The following is a 14,254-nucleotide window of genomic DNA, read 5'->3' as shown; positions in this document are numbered from 1 at the left end:
ATCCCTAGCAAAGCAAGGCCAGGGTCCACTAGAGACTATCTTATTCAGTATCTTTCTGCCCTCAAGTGTCACCCAATTTAGTATAGAAAAGGAGTTTCTGTTGCCCTTCAGGCCTCCAGAAATCAGACTTTTCAGTAATTAAGTAACCTGCTCTTAATGTTTCAGCTTTCACAAATCACAGAAAGACAGAAACACCACAACTGCAAACGGATGACCATTTTGGGTGTAAGAAGGCTAACCAGATATCTTTCTATGTTCCTGGTTTAAGTCACATCTTCTTCAAGTCTCCTGAATTTTTCATTCCAGAATTTAACACCAAAGATACTCAATAATTTTGCTGAACAGGTTGTAGAATGAAGTAACTACATCAACCACAGAGATATATCCTCATTAGGGAAAATACCTGCTTTCATGTATTTCAAGCGAATAGTATATACTAAGTACAGTTTATGAGCTGTTGTGGTAGAGGTATAAGAAGTTAGAAGTGAGGCACTTTAGTACTAGCAGATAAATTAGAATTCAAGTTAAGGGTAAGGATTCCAGAACAAACCACACCTGTTTTCACGAAGGGGAGAATGTCACAAACATTTCTTTTAATGTAAGTACTCAGATTTTTACAACACATTACCTGCTACAAGGATAAGGGAACATTTTTTTAAAAACATAATTTTACAGTCTGTTTCAACAGAAGGCTGACTTAAAAAATAGAATTAGTGTCTTACCATGAGAGGAACAACTAGTAACTACAAAAAATTTCATTTTTACTGTTAACCTGTTAACTAAGATTAAATAAAAAAGCCTAATATGACTGCCCTTAAATCAATGCAATAATTTTAGATTGTGGATTCATAATTTGTATGACTATATTACATTCTCAATGAAATTTCAAGAGAGGGATATTCCTAGTGGAAAATTCACTAGTAAACCCACCAAAAGTTCAGAGGAAAAAAATTGACCAACTAAAAAAACAGTGTAAGCACAGGTAGGTTCTATAATTTTCTCTAACAACTTTAATACCTCAATCTAAGCAGCAGTTTATGCTAACTGCTTAATGCCAAAACTGGCTTGTACAACTAATTGTCTTATGAAGTTATTTTTGACCAATTGAACAGTTCTTCCTTTTATACTCTACCCTCTTCAGTTTATTCAGAGAGGTACTTTGTATTCAGTAAAATAAACACCACTTAGAAAAATAAAAAGCACGCCACACTTTGGAAGCCATAAATAGTGCTTACATTTGCCTTTCCCATACATTCTTCCACTTATTTGAATAATTAGTAGGTCAGTGAGCATATATTTTTTTTGAAGTAGTTTGGAACATGCTTGTCTTGGCAATTCTGTAAGATGTAATCCAGTATTTCCTCCCCCCTTCCCAATACCCAGCATATACACATTTGCATTCTTGGACATCAGTATATAGCAAATGAATGGATAAAGACAATAAGAACCAAAGTCTGAGTGTTAATTAGGCTGCTGGGATAAGCAGAGCATACAGAGGAAACAGAAAAAGTGGGCAGGCACTTCTAGTAATCAAGTCTGAATCTCAAAAGTAACAATTCTTCAGATATTTACTTCTTTCCTTGTCAATATCAAGTGATTTCCCCATCAAGGATTTTTAGAGAAATTATGTTAGTTCTGTAATGTCTCTATTCCAATCTTTTACTATACTCTTACTCCACAATTAAATGTATTATATAATTCTTAGAAACCTTAAATATTGGGAGACAAACTGCATGATATTTTATAAGACCATAAAAACCTATCAAGAAGAATTTGTGGCTAAAATATGCACTCTCAAACATTTTCTTTAAACACTATTTTCCAGGCACTGATACACACAGATGAATCTTCACCACTTCTGAACATTTAACTAAGGAATTAGGGGTTTTAAAGATTCATCACACTTTGGAAATGCATTCTGTCTTGAGTGGGTGGGTGTTTAAAAGAATTCCTCTAGGGAGACTGTTTCTAAGTTAACTGCTTCAAAGTAACATTTTCAGACCGTGATGTCCTCCCCGAGACACAAAGTAATAAAGAGTAAACCCTTTCCAACCATTTCAGACTATTTCTCATAGGAATTTTGAATTCCTAGTTTCTGAAACCTGTAAAGTTTCCTAACCTATTTAGTGGCAAACTTCGACCTGATAAAAACTTTTTACACAATAAAACTTCATGAACTAAGCACTGACATGAGGCTATTTATAGTTTTTATTCATCCCATTCAGTGAAACTACTCATGTTTCACTTTAGAAATGTTAGGTGTTTGATTACTCTTACTAAAAATTCAAAAATCGTTCCCCCCAAATTCTGAATTCCAACATACCTGGCACTGAGAATTATTATAGGTGAGGGATTACGAACCTATACTCCATTTCCACAAATATCTGCTATAGCAAAATACTTCCTTGAACATACTTTGCACTTTCCAATTTTTCTATTGTTGCCTTCCCTGATTCACTGTTAGTCTAAAACTTACATACCCCTTTGTATAATGTACAGATCCCACTCCATTTTTAATGTTTTCTTGGACTAATAGAGCCTAAGAGCTTTCACTTATTCCTGATTCTGTAAACACTCTTCTGTATCACTCACATGTACTATTGTTATTTTGAAATGTCATTCACATTTCATATTAACTTTTCATGTCTTTGGTATGAAACTTCTGTGCATAATTCTTCAATTTAATTGTAACACACAGCACTAAGAATAAGTAGCTCTCAATAACATGCAGTCAGATGAACAAGTCCTCATGAGACAGATGCCCTAAAGAGTTTTATAGTTGGAAATAGATATAATACCTAAAAAATTAGTGTTAAAAGTAGCAGACTATGATGGGAATTGGTAAGGACAAACCATTGAATACCATGTATTCTTTCCATTAAAATAAAAACTTTTTTAGCACTTAATCATGTGTCGGTTACTGGGCTAGCCATTTGAAATTGTGGCGGAAAAGTGACATGGTATTCCTGCCTTCCTAGACAAATAGTTTAGAGGGGCAGTGAGAATAAATGAATAAATATAATTATTGCTGTGATAACAACTATGACGGTAATAGAGGGAAAGCTCCTTTACATAAGGTAACCAGTAAAACCTTCCCTGTAAAGGTGACATCTGAGTTAAGATTTAATGTTGAGACTCAGGCAGAATTGCAGACCGCTGGGGAAAGAAAGATCATGATTAAAAAGTAGCTCAAAGAGCCAAAACTTAGAAGGTGGTTAAAAGGCTTGTTGGGTCAAGATCTGAAAGAAGTCCAGTATGGCTTGAGTTTAGTCAACAATGGAAAGGAGGTATAGTTGTGAAGCAAGCAAGAACTGGATCTGGTTTTTATTTTAAGCATTGGGGGAGAAATTTGGACTGGAGGGTATTGCACAATCTGCTTCACATTTTTAAAAGATGACTTTTTCTTCTGGGTGGAGTCTGAGGTAAAGGAGGACAAGAATGGAAACAAGTGAGGAAGCTCCTGTAGCTGAGAGTCCAGGCAGGAGATGACTGCGGCTTCAACAAGGGTAATAATCACAAACATAGGATTTTAGAGTTCAAAAAGACCTTAAAAACCTTTTAATTAAACCTTTCTCTAAATAAAAATAAGCCCTAAAGAGAGGAGTTAACTTATTCAAGGTTTCATGGCCAGTGACAGAGAAGGAACTGCAACCTAGGTCTCCCAGGTCAAAGTCACCACCTTTAAGCCATGCTACTTAAGACCACAGAATGGAATCAAAGGCCTAGCAACTATTCAAAACTAGCCACCATTTCTCAGGGTTACCCCCTCATGCTCAAAGGAATCAGCTAAAACTTATGAGAAAAGTGTCCAATTTGAGCACTTGAAGGTTCAGAGAAAAGTGCAGGAGTCTGCTGCAGAGTAAAAGTAACAAAAGTACTCTCACACTGCTTAGTGATGAAACTTTTACTGTAACCATCATCTTTTAGCTGATAGATAATACCAATTTATCCTTTACATAGGACCTGCTGGTAGACAAGATGTATCAATCATTAAAGCATCATGTGCTTTTCAAAGTGGAGTTTATCCCTCCTGTTCAACCAGAACTCTATAAGGATAACAGTAGCTCAGCTCATGAGAAAGAGAACCTCTTAATCACTATCCTCCCTCTTTTCTGCCTGAACACCGCTGCACTGACTATTATCATTATCATCACATAAACAACAGAAAAACATTGCGAATGTTCTTCTGTCCTTAAAAGCTTGCAAATCCTGTCTCCTCCTAGTTGAAGTATGAAAAAGTGACAGGGCTCTTGGAAGAAAACAAATTAAGTATAAAAAACCTAAAACAGAGGAAATGTCATAGAAGTTTAAGTTTTTATTTCAGCTAGCAACTAAAACTGCATAAGCAATAGCCAGTGATAACCTTGTGACTAATTTGACTGTCTTGAACATAAAATATCATCTCAGTATGTTCCTAATTCAGGACAGCCAGAAAGAACAGCTGACCTGCTTATTATTTAATACAGGGAGAACTAAAGCTTCCTATTGAATTCGCTCCCTCACTGTGGGATTACCTCATGTATGCAGGAGTTCTATAATGCTCACTCCCTGAAGCAATCCTGAAGTTAGCATTTTTAGATTTACTCCTCTAAACCACTCCATACACCTCCTCTTCCTCTGATGTCAACCCTGTTCTCTCCAACAGTGGTTGTTCAGTTTCAATACTCTCTTTACAGAACACATGCATGTTATTATCTTTAGGGAAATAAGTGGCACTAAAATTTCCAAATAGCTGCCCTATTTATAAAAAGCTGTAAAACAAGGATTGTTATAATTGTTCTTAAACAAATATGAAAAAGAAACTTTCTTCTCTGAAGGTAAGAACATTACCATTTGTTTTGGAAAACTATCTACTAAACATACACATTACACCACATTCCCAGGTCAAGGAGACATTATTAAACTTGAAATAGGAAAAATTCCATAGTTTTACTGTAAGAAAGCTACTAATAACCTAAGATTGTAAAAGTCAACTATAAAAAAATCCATTTATTTAAAGATATGTCAAAACTTTGGCATGCATATAACCTATCTATAGATGAGTTATCAAGTGTATAAACGAGTATTAAAACAAAAAATAGGCTTAAAAAGTAACAATCACCTAATCTATTACTGTAATCAAAAGATGCATGGACTGTTCAAGGAAAAGACTGCAAAGAAACTAAGCCTAAAATGATAATATATGTATTAATAAGTTATTTAAAGATAAAGCACATGAATACACTGCCTCACATTTATCTATTGTTCCTAATTTCTTCTCTTCCTATCCAGCAAAAATATAAAAAAATCAAAAATGTTAAACACTGAGAGCAAAGCATGGAAAAATGAGTAATACAAAAGAAAAAAAGATTATTAACCAATTGAGAACATTTTAATAGCCTTTCAGTTAAATGGAGATAGTCTCCTTTGATACCACACCAAAATTTGACAATAGGCTGCAATATATTATGAGAAATTGTATCAATAGATTTTATGTTCCCTCTAACATTAAAATCCATTGGTCTAAGCTAGAATTTTCTAAAGAATTCTTACCCATGTATAATTCTGTAATATGCATTGGTACAAAGGTTATGCATGTCTTCAAATATTGACACATTTCATTGTATATTATGTTTAAAAACCACATCCATCATTATCACCAAAATTAACCAGAAAAATCTTTTAAATATTGGGAAGCTGTTAAGAGCACAGTGGCTAATATAAGTTTTCCAAAATTCTGATTTTCATTTGAAAACTAGAACTTTATTCATTGACCATAAATACTGTATATCCTTTCATTAAGCAACAGGCTTACTTTGGTTATTACTGAGAAAATGTCAGACCTACACCCAAGTCTGAATAACCATAGTTTGTCGGGCAGTCTTTAAAGTAAAAAATGGTGTTCATGAAACAAGTAGCTGGTTCAGCTTGCAACTCAGATAATCACTCAAATGCTTTTCTGAGAGACAGCATTATTTTTTAGTGTAACAGCAAAAGTGTTTTAAGCATACTTCCCATTTTGTCAAAGTACATTAAAATGATGTGTATAAGAGTTGAGATTTGATGAAAAAATTTCAGATTCTTCATTGTGTTCATTTAGTTGAAAATTTTTTCTTTTAAATTATGAGTGCATAGCAGTGAAGAATATAATGACTACTACTAATAATAGCATGGTGTTCTGACCTGATTTGTTCTAAGGTGCCAGAAGTTTGACTCACCATTGCTTTTATACCACTGGTATAAATGTCAACACAGTAAAAATGGCAAAGAACATCTCAGAATTACTGTAAAGATAGTTCTGTACTTGCAGACTCCCTGAAAATGCCTAGGCAATCCCCAGGCTTCCTTGGAACATACTTTGAAACCACAGAGCTAAACAATTTATTTGTTAAGCTGTTCACATCACAACTATTCTTTTTCAGTCCTCACTCATACCTTAGTAAGAATCTTAACAACCAAAATCAAATCAACTTCAATTGGAAGAAGCAATGCTACAGGGGAATAAAAGCTTTATAGAACGAGAACAAATACTACATTAGTATATTCTTTCATAAACATTTACGAATAACAACTCCATTTAATCTTCAACAACTCTAAGCAGCATATGTCATCTTTCCCTTTGAGGAAGCAAGCAGGTAGGAAACCTTCAGAAAGGGAGGTACAAATTCTGCCTGAAAATTCATTGTACTGGTGAGACTACAAGTGATATTAATTTTCTTTATACATTTGTGTTCTAAACACGTAAATAAGAAAATTAAAAAGACAAACATATTTAAAAACTCAGCCACTCTTAACAATACAATGTGCAGTGGTATCTCAAGTTCAACAATTTCAGGAGCATAAGAAAATTAGATACATATGTTTATAGACCTCACCTCTATCCCATCTTAGAGTACAGAATTCAAGATTCCTCAGAGATTCTCCCCAGTTTTGCAAATGTTACCGAGGAGCTTAATGACAAGTTATGAAGACTTAGAAGCAGCAGCTATAACTATGTTAGCATAATATAATAGTATTATTATTCTCACTGCAATCTTAAAACACAAAGTAACACCTGGATGCAATATGCATAACACTCTGACATCTAAAAACTATTAATGAAATGAGAAGAGTTTATATTTATGGTCTATTTTACTGATACCATCAGTCCCATTAACTGGTAACTTTTAGAAAGTCCTTTTTTTTTTCAGAATAGAACTTGGAAAAATATATTCTAATGTGAGAGGTTAAGTTTTAGAAGACACAGATAATTAAGAATTTGATTTTCTGTAACATTTTCCATTTCCTTTCCAGAAGCTTTTGCCAAAAACTGCTATTAAATGGACAAAACAGATTCTCTTTAATCTTTTCCTCCTTCCCACAAGGAAAAGAAAAGGAAAGCAACAGATAGAGGTAATCCACCACTAAGGCAGTCAATTCACTGTGTATTTTCAAAATAAAACTATTGAACAAAATGCTAAATACAGGAGAAAAGAATTATTTTGTTAAAAATACTATTTACTGAAATAAGTTTTCAAAGCAACTACTGAAAAACTTAGCAAGAAGCTCTGTGATGTAGTAAGAGTGATGATTCCACAGTCAATAATTTTAAGTTATCAAAATTAGTTGTAACTGCTGTTAATACTGCTCTCTTCCATTAACATCTTTATTCAGTCTACTTGTACAGCAGTTGAAAACATTCAATTCCTCACCAGTGGAAAAGATTACCTGACAAATCATCTCATGAGATCAGAATCCAGTTTAAATTTAAAAGGTCTGTGTATGCATGTATGCATATTATATATATACACACACATATCTGTATATATACACACATATGGTTTTTTTTAAAGTAACATAACTACAAAATTATAAAATAGCATCACTACAAGAGTAAGCTTTAGGAACCAGCTCAATGTAAAATTCAAAACCAGAACATTAGATAATTAGTCTCCATGGTTAGAGAGACTAAGATTTTTAATTTAAAAGTGAACACATTTCTACTACTTGAGCACATTGTATACAATCAATTTTAAGCATAGTAATGCTCCAGAATATTGTTCGGCATAACAAAAGTCAGACAGAAATTCTACAGTTCATGTTGCAAATATTTTTTCTTTTGATAAGCAATTTAGATGCTATCTTAAAACCTGGTACATTTCCCTAAATTTTCATTTCTTTCTTTTATGAGTTTTAAGGCTCCTTGGAAACAGTTCAAAAATTTTCGATTCTCTACTGACGCAAAGCAAAAATTCTAAATTGCTACTGAAATAATCAGTTGTTGTGTACCTTAAATTTCACTAACACTAGGAATAAACACACCAGTGTTAGGAAGTATGGGGAAATGGTATTTTTTTGTTAGTGGTGCCTTTTAAAAAGTGATTTTAATTTTTAAAGGCAGCACAGAAGTTCCTCATAACTTTTCTTTTTTAAAATAGAAATTATATGACTAAAGGGATTGGTCTACTAGGTTCCAAAAAGTACAACAGATTATATAGCAAGCCAGTCTTCACTGCTAACGGATAAATTCATTCTATTCTTTGTATCTACTGCTTCCATTGCATTCATGAGATCTCCAAAAAACTAAAAAATTAAAAGACGAAGTCCTCAAGTGGTAATTAGTATCTTTCAATGCTATTGCAAAATATTAAGAACACTGAAAAACCTTAGGCTTTTAGCACAAGGGTTAAACTAAGTACAGTACCCCTGTTTAGTGAAAAATCTGTACAATGTTATAATGAATCATTGGATTAGCCAAAATGTCTGTATCTTCGATTTTTCTAAATGAATTATTTCAGTCTAATCTTAAAGCCATGGAATCCTCAAATTATGTTGGGGGTTATGAGGGAAGGCGACATGTATTTAATCACAACCTCATATGGTCTTACAAAGTTTAAGAAAGATGAATCTCTAATTAAGTTTTTATATAGACTGAACATGTGACATCTTGCTGTAACAGAAAAAAATTGCTTTTGAGCATTTAGTCCACACTCAACTATTCCTCATACCAGTCAAATCTACACACTACAGATCAATACTCACCTTCTTGATCAATTCATACACACAAGAACAAATTAAGTCCTTAGGTAAATGACACACGTGTATCAGTAAGATCTTGATATTCGATAATAAAATTATTTAATTATTACATTTTTGGAGAAAAAAGTCAACTTTGAAAAATGAGCCAAATCCTCTTTTTATCAATCCAGTTTCATGGATTAATCTCTCTCTCTTAACAAGTATTTATCAAGCACCTACGAGAGAGAAAACTAAATGAGCAGTTTCTCATTCAAATGTTAGACTTTATATTTAAAACATGTATAATTAGTTACCATGTTATCAATCTCTCCACAGCCCTCTACCAATCTTGAATTACACTGGAAGACACACGTGATAAACTCTTTATGTACATGGATCATGGTTTTTATGATCAATTCCTTAACACATCTTGCTAGACCCTCCTTACATGGTGGCTCCCAATAAAAGGGGTTCACTTTCCCTTTCTATACCTAGGAAAAAGTACTGGAATTCTACATTAAAGGAGTGTTTTGAGGACAAAATGAAAATCAACTTGTATAGTTAAAAAGATTACAGAATCAATGTGGAAATGTGTCCTTTTTCGAAGGAATAAAGTTCTCTTCAAATAGCCTCTCTTTAAAAAATGTTCATTACATTTAATCCCTAAATCTAAATGCTAAACACTATATACACAGGCAAGGTTCTAGGAACTAAGTGTACGGCAGAGATTGAAATGATCAAGTCCCTACCCTCATGGTGCTTACCTTTAACAAACAGGTATTGTCTATATGCAAGGTACCATGCCAGTGCTTTGGCGTATACAAAGAACGGGTTCTCTCCTTGGAGTTTACAATCTAGTGGCATAGATAACAAATAAATAAATATATATATATATATAATGGTAATAGAAAGTAGGAAGTGATAGGTGTCCTAGAAAGAAGAGACATGACTTTTCTGAGGTGGGGGGCATACGGGGAAAAGGCAAAAAGAACATTTTCATTCCCCTTACCACATTTTTAAATTAAGTCTGCTTCCTATTGGGCTGTTCAGTTGTATTCGGACACCTGGCACGTTGTAAAACAGACTGGCTACATGTGTTTCAAAGATTTACTTTGGGGTTTCTTCATATAAGGGAGCCTCACAATTTATTCTGAATACCAAACAAAAAGTGCAAGTGAAAATACTTTGTGTAATGCAGACATGAAAAGCGTAGATGGGTTCAAATAAGCGTATCACTCAGGGCTGTTTTCTTAAAGTTATTTAACCTTCCTGAGTATCAATTGTCTCCTAAAACCTGCGAATGACACTATCCAAGTGATTCTTCCACATTATTTGACTAAGGTACCCACTTTTTTGGTAGGATGGGAATACTACCCTCTGTGAAATGTAATTCACTATAAAAATGCTGTACTTCTTCCTCCAGATGCTCTATTATGGATAGATTACTGTCCTAAAAGTCAGCAAGACCACTATTTATCTTATCTTGTAGAGGCCTCAGTTTCCTCCTCCATAAAATGAGAAGGTGGGACTGCATGATCTAAACAGCCCTTTCCGGCTCTTACAAAGTCCCATGACTCCATTATGACTCAAATACTTACTATTCAAGAGTCAGCTTTTAGAAGTGATAGGAGGTTGAAGTTAAATGAACGTCTCCCTTTTTTATGTTACTTCTTGCTAAGACAAAGTTTTGCTGAGCAAGTCCAAACAGCATTTAAATTACAAAAAAGAGGGTGAAAAATGAATTTAAGAGTTAGAGCTTTAAGTTATAAGTACTCGCTATATATCAGACGCTAACAGCAAAACATTTCAATTAAACTGAATTATTTTTAAATATTAAAATCACAACCTTCATTTAGTGTTAACTTTCTATCCCTTAGAAATGGGATTTCTCGTCATTGTAATACAGAACGGCTTATGTTCATAACCAAACAAGAGTCGCTGGGCAAAAATGTTTTCTAAACTAATAAAGAGGGTGGGAGGAGCGGCAGGCGAAGCAGCAGCAAATTATCTGCTTAAACTCGTAACTATGGTCTTTTCTCCCAAAGCCATCAGTTTTTCTGGAAGTAAAATTTCGATGGCTCGGTTCACTGAGGGTAGTTTTAAATAAAATTCATGCCGCTGACAGTCAGTTTTAGGATCAGACACATTGAGAGGGCGAAAAAGAGAAGAGAACAAACTTCCTGGATTTTCTCTCCCGTTGTAGGAGAGATTTCCTCTTGCTGACGAAGGGAAAGGCCCCTTTAACAGTTCTCCTCGGAGCCGTGGCTGCTGCCAGACTAGGTGGGGCTCCCTCCGCTGCCTTCCTCCGGCCACTTCCCGCAACAAATGCAGCAAACCAGCCCGTTTCGGGCAAACTTTTCCCCTGTCAAGCTGGAGCCTGCAGGGCGCCGGGGAGTGGTTTCCCCCGAACGCACCTCGCCCCGGCTCGGGGCTGGGGGAAGCTGGGTCTCCGCAAAGGACAACTTTCTGGTTTCCGTTCTAACTTCCACCCACACCCAGGAGGGAACCAAGGTGGCACCGAGAGGGCTCCGGGACGGGGTACGAGCCCTCCGAGAAGCGGGGGCCGCTGCGGCGGCAGCGGGCGGGCGAGGGAGGGGGGGTCCTCGGGCTCTCACTTCCTCCGCCATATTTCAGACATTTGACCCCTTCCGCAAAGCGCGCTGCTCCCCCGCGGCGGCGGCTCGTCCCCGTTGGCCCGGGAGGCAGCGCGCCCGCGGTCGGGTGCCGGGCCGTCGCACCACCTGCCGCGCGCCGGGAAGCTGCAGCCGCCGCCGCCGCCGCCGCCGCCGGGGCCCCTGACCGCCGCGCTCGCCCCGCCCGGCCCGCGCCGCACCCGCCCGCCCGCTCCCGCAGCCGGCGCCCGGCCGCCGCCCCACGCCGCCGCCGCTCCCCTCGGCGGCTACGCGCGACTCTGCGAACCTTGCACACTGTCGCCGGGTCCCCTCAGCCGGCGTCGCCCCGCGCCTAGCGCTCCCTCCGGGTCGCTGCTCCCGGCGCCACGGCGGTCTGCCGTTGCCGCCGCCGCCGCCGCTCCGGCTGGTTTACACGCCTGGCTCTGGGCGAGGTTTGGCGGTGCCGCCTTGACGTCAGGCGTTCGGCCTCGCTCTCGCTTCCGTCCGTGGGAGGGGCGAGCGGGTGCGCGGCCCGGGAAGGGGCGGGGCCCTGGGGTGGGGCGAGCAGAGGCGGGGGCGGGGCCTCTCGCACCGCCGCTGCGCAGGCCGGACGCGCGCGGCGCTCCTCGCGGCGTTTGGGTGGAGGTATTTTCTTTCCCCTTCCACCGCCCCTTGTCCTCGACTGGGCAGGCTGGCTGTGGATACTTTCGCGTGTAGGTTTCCCTGACTGCAGCGGGTTGCAGTGGTGCATAGGGCTTAGGCACCCTCCGAATGCCTTTAATGCGAATTGTAATTCGATCACCAACGCCACCAAACATTTGGTGCTCGCGTATTCCTTTGTGCTGGGGAAAGTGACCGGAAAAGTAACTGAGAACGCTCAGTTTCCACGCCTAGAAACAATATAATAATAATAAATAATAGACAAAATTCATTCACTGGTGTCTTAACTTTAGCGAACTCTTTACTAATTACCCTGCCAAACTTAGTTAAACAGATGATCCCAAACAGCTTTGTACTCTGTACCTCAATTAACTGTTTATATAGATACAATAAATTGCATATTTGAATGCGTGACTCGGGCCCTTTAAAGGGTTACCCAGAGGTAGGTTTATGATAATACTACTGGGCAATAGAAAGCACTTTCTCTTCCAAAAATGCCTTGTTCCAAAAAGGGCGGGAACTTAACGAGGGAACTTAGATTAGAGAAAAGGCTAAATAAAATACAACTACCGTTAGAAGACGACGTTTTTATGAAATGAGGTTTCTGATGGGCAAATACGTTCAAATACAGAGCAAAGTGCAGGGAAAAGCGGTGTTGGGAGGACATTAATGACTAACTTATCCTTAGTTCAGAGTTTCACTGGGCCCTGTATAAATTATTGTTGAAATAAACTTCAATGATCTCTGGTACATGTGGAATATAAATGCAGAGTATGATCAATTTTACTCCTTTTAAGAGTACTAGTAATTGAAAGCTAACCTAAGTTAAAGGAATAGATAAGAGTGAATTATAATTATCCTAAGTTTTCTCTGTGTAAGTGCATTCTGGGTATTTCCCAATTTAGATTAATGGAATATGTTACATTTTTAGGTAATTTCTGTTTCTTTAGCAAACCCTTTTTAACGAAAATTCAAAGGCAAATTTCAGAGCAGTCTGTAGGAATTGTTATAAATTCTGAATGGATAAATTTCAAATAAATTCCACCTAATGGACTTTAAATTATTGCCAGAAACTTTGAGAAGTCTGAAAGCTTGAAACTCTGAGTTCATGGAGTTCAGATGTTGCCTTGGTATACTGTATTTTTTTCTTTTTCTTTTCTTTTCCTTCTTTTTCTCTCTCTTTTTTTAAAACTCTCTTTGAGCTTTGGGCAACTGACTTTTTTTTTCTTCCCAGAAGTCAGTTTTTAAAGTTTGGAGCTGGGATTATTTAGAATTTGAGAGAATATGTAAAATAGTTTATTTTAATTAAGAGTACATGTGTTTTCTTCTATTCACTAGAAATCTAATATTACACTTGCATTAGACTATTTTCTCTATGTAGAGAAAGCCAGTGTCTGCATCTCTTAGTACTGAACTTGCTTTTGGGCTTGAACCCCCTTGATTCTATTTCCCAGAAATCTTACCAGGATATTTCACCGGCTACTTGAACTGGTCATATGTGCAAACTGAACCCATCATCTTTGTCATGAAATCAGTTTCTTCTATTTTTCTTTTGTTAATTTTATCACCAGCTTTTAAATTACCTAGTGTCCATGCCTGACACTCCTTTCCCCACCTTTTCTTGAACTATCAGTCAACTGACACATCTATTAGTATTTCACTTGCATTAACACACTTGTTTAGATAGGTACTACTTCACAACTCCTAGCCTTTAGCAGCATCTTCCTACCTTGCCTTGCAGCCTCTGTTCCTGCTGTGATTCATTCTACACATAGTTGTCAGGTAAATTATCTTAATGCAGACTGAGCAAGTCACTCTCTTCCTTAAAGAGCTTAGTCTCCTTCCTGCCCTACCAAAATAAAGTTAAAATCCTTGTATTTAATTTTCCCTTTCAATTAAATTGCCTTTACAGTCAGAGTGGACTTCTCATCTTGCCCAAATATAGTGCTGTCCCACTTCAACGGTGTGCAGAGCTGATGTCCTTTGCCTTAGAATGCCCCTTTCCA

The 14,254-nt window shown here is 37.4% G+C and overlaps 1 protein-coding gene across 1 annotated transcript in view; it reads right to left on the bottom strand.

Moving 5' to 3' along the window:
• RAP1B (RAP1B, member of RAS oncogene family) overlaps nt 1–12,066 on the bottom strand; it is a 49,837-nt gene extending 37,771 nt beyond the window's left edge. Inside the window, exon 1 of the mRNA XM_036899388.1 lies at nt 11,896–12,066. The gene's annotated coding sequence lies outside the window, so the exon portion shown is untranslated. The remainder of the gene's footprint in view (nt 1–11,895) is intronic.
• Nucleotides 12,067–14,254: the final 2,188 nt, after the last annotated feature.

The sequence above is a fragment of the Manis pentadactyla genome, chromosome 10 (genome assembly GCF_030020395.1).
Source record: "Manis pentadactyla isolate mManPen7 chromosome 10, mManPen7.hap1, whole genome shotgun sequence".
Classification (NCBI taxonomy): Eukaryota; Metazoa; Chordata; class Mammalia; order Pholidota; family Manidae; genus Manis; species Manis pentadactyla.
The sequence above is the reverse complement of the archived record's forward strand: the minus strand, read 5'-3'. Positions and strand labels throughout refer to the sequence as shown.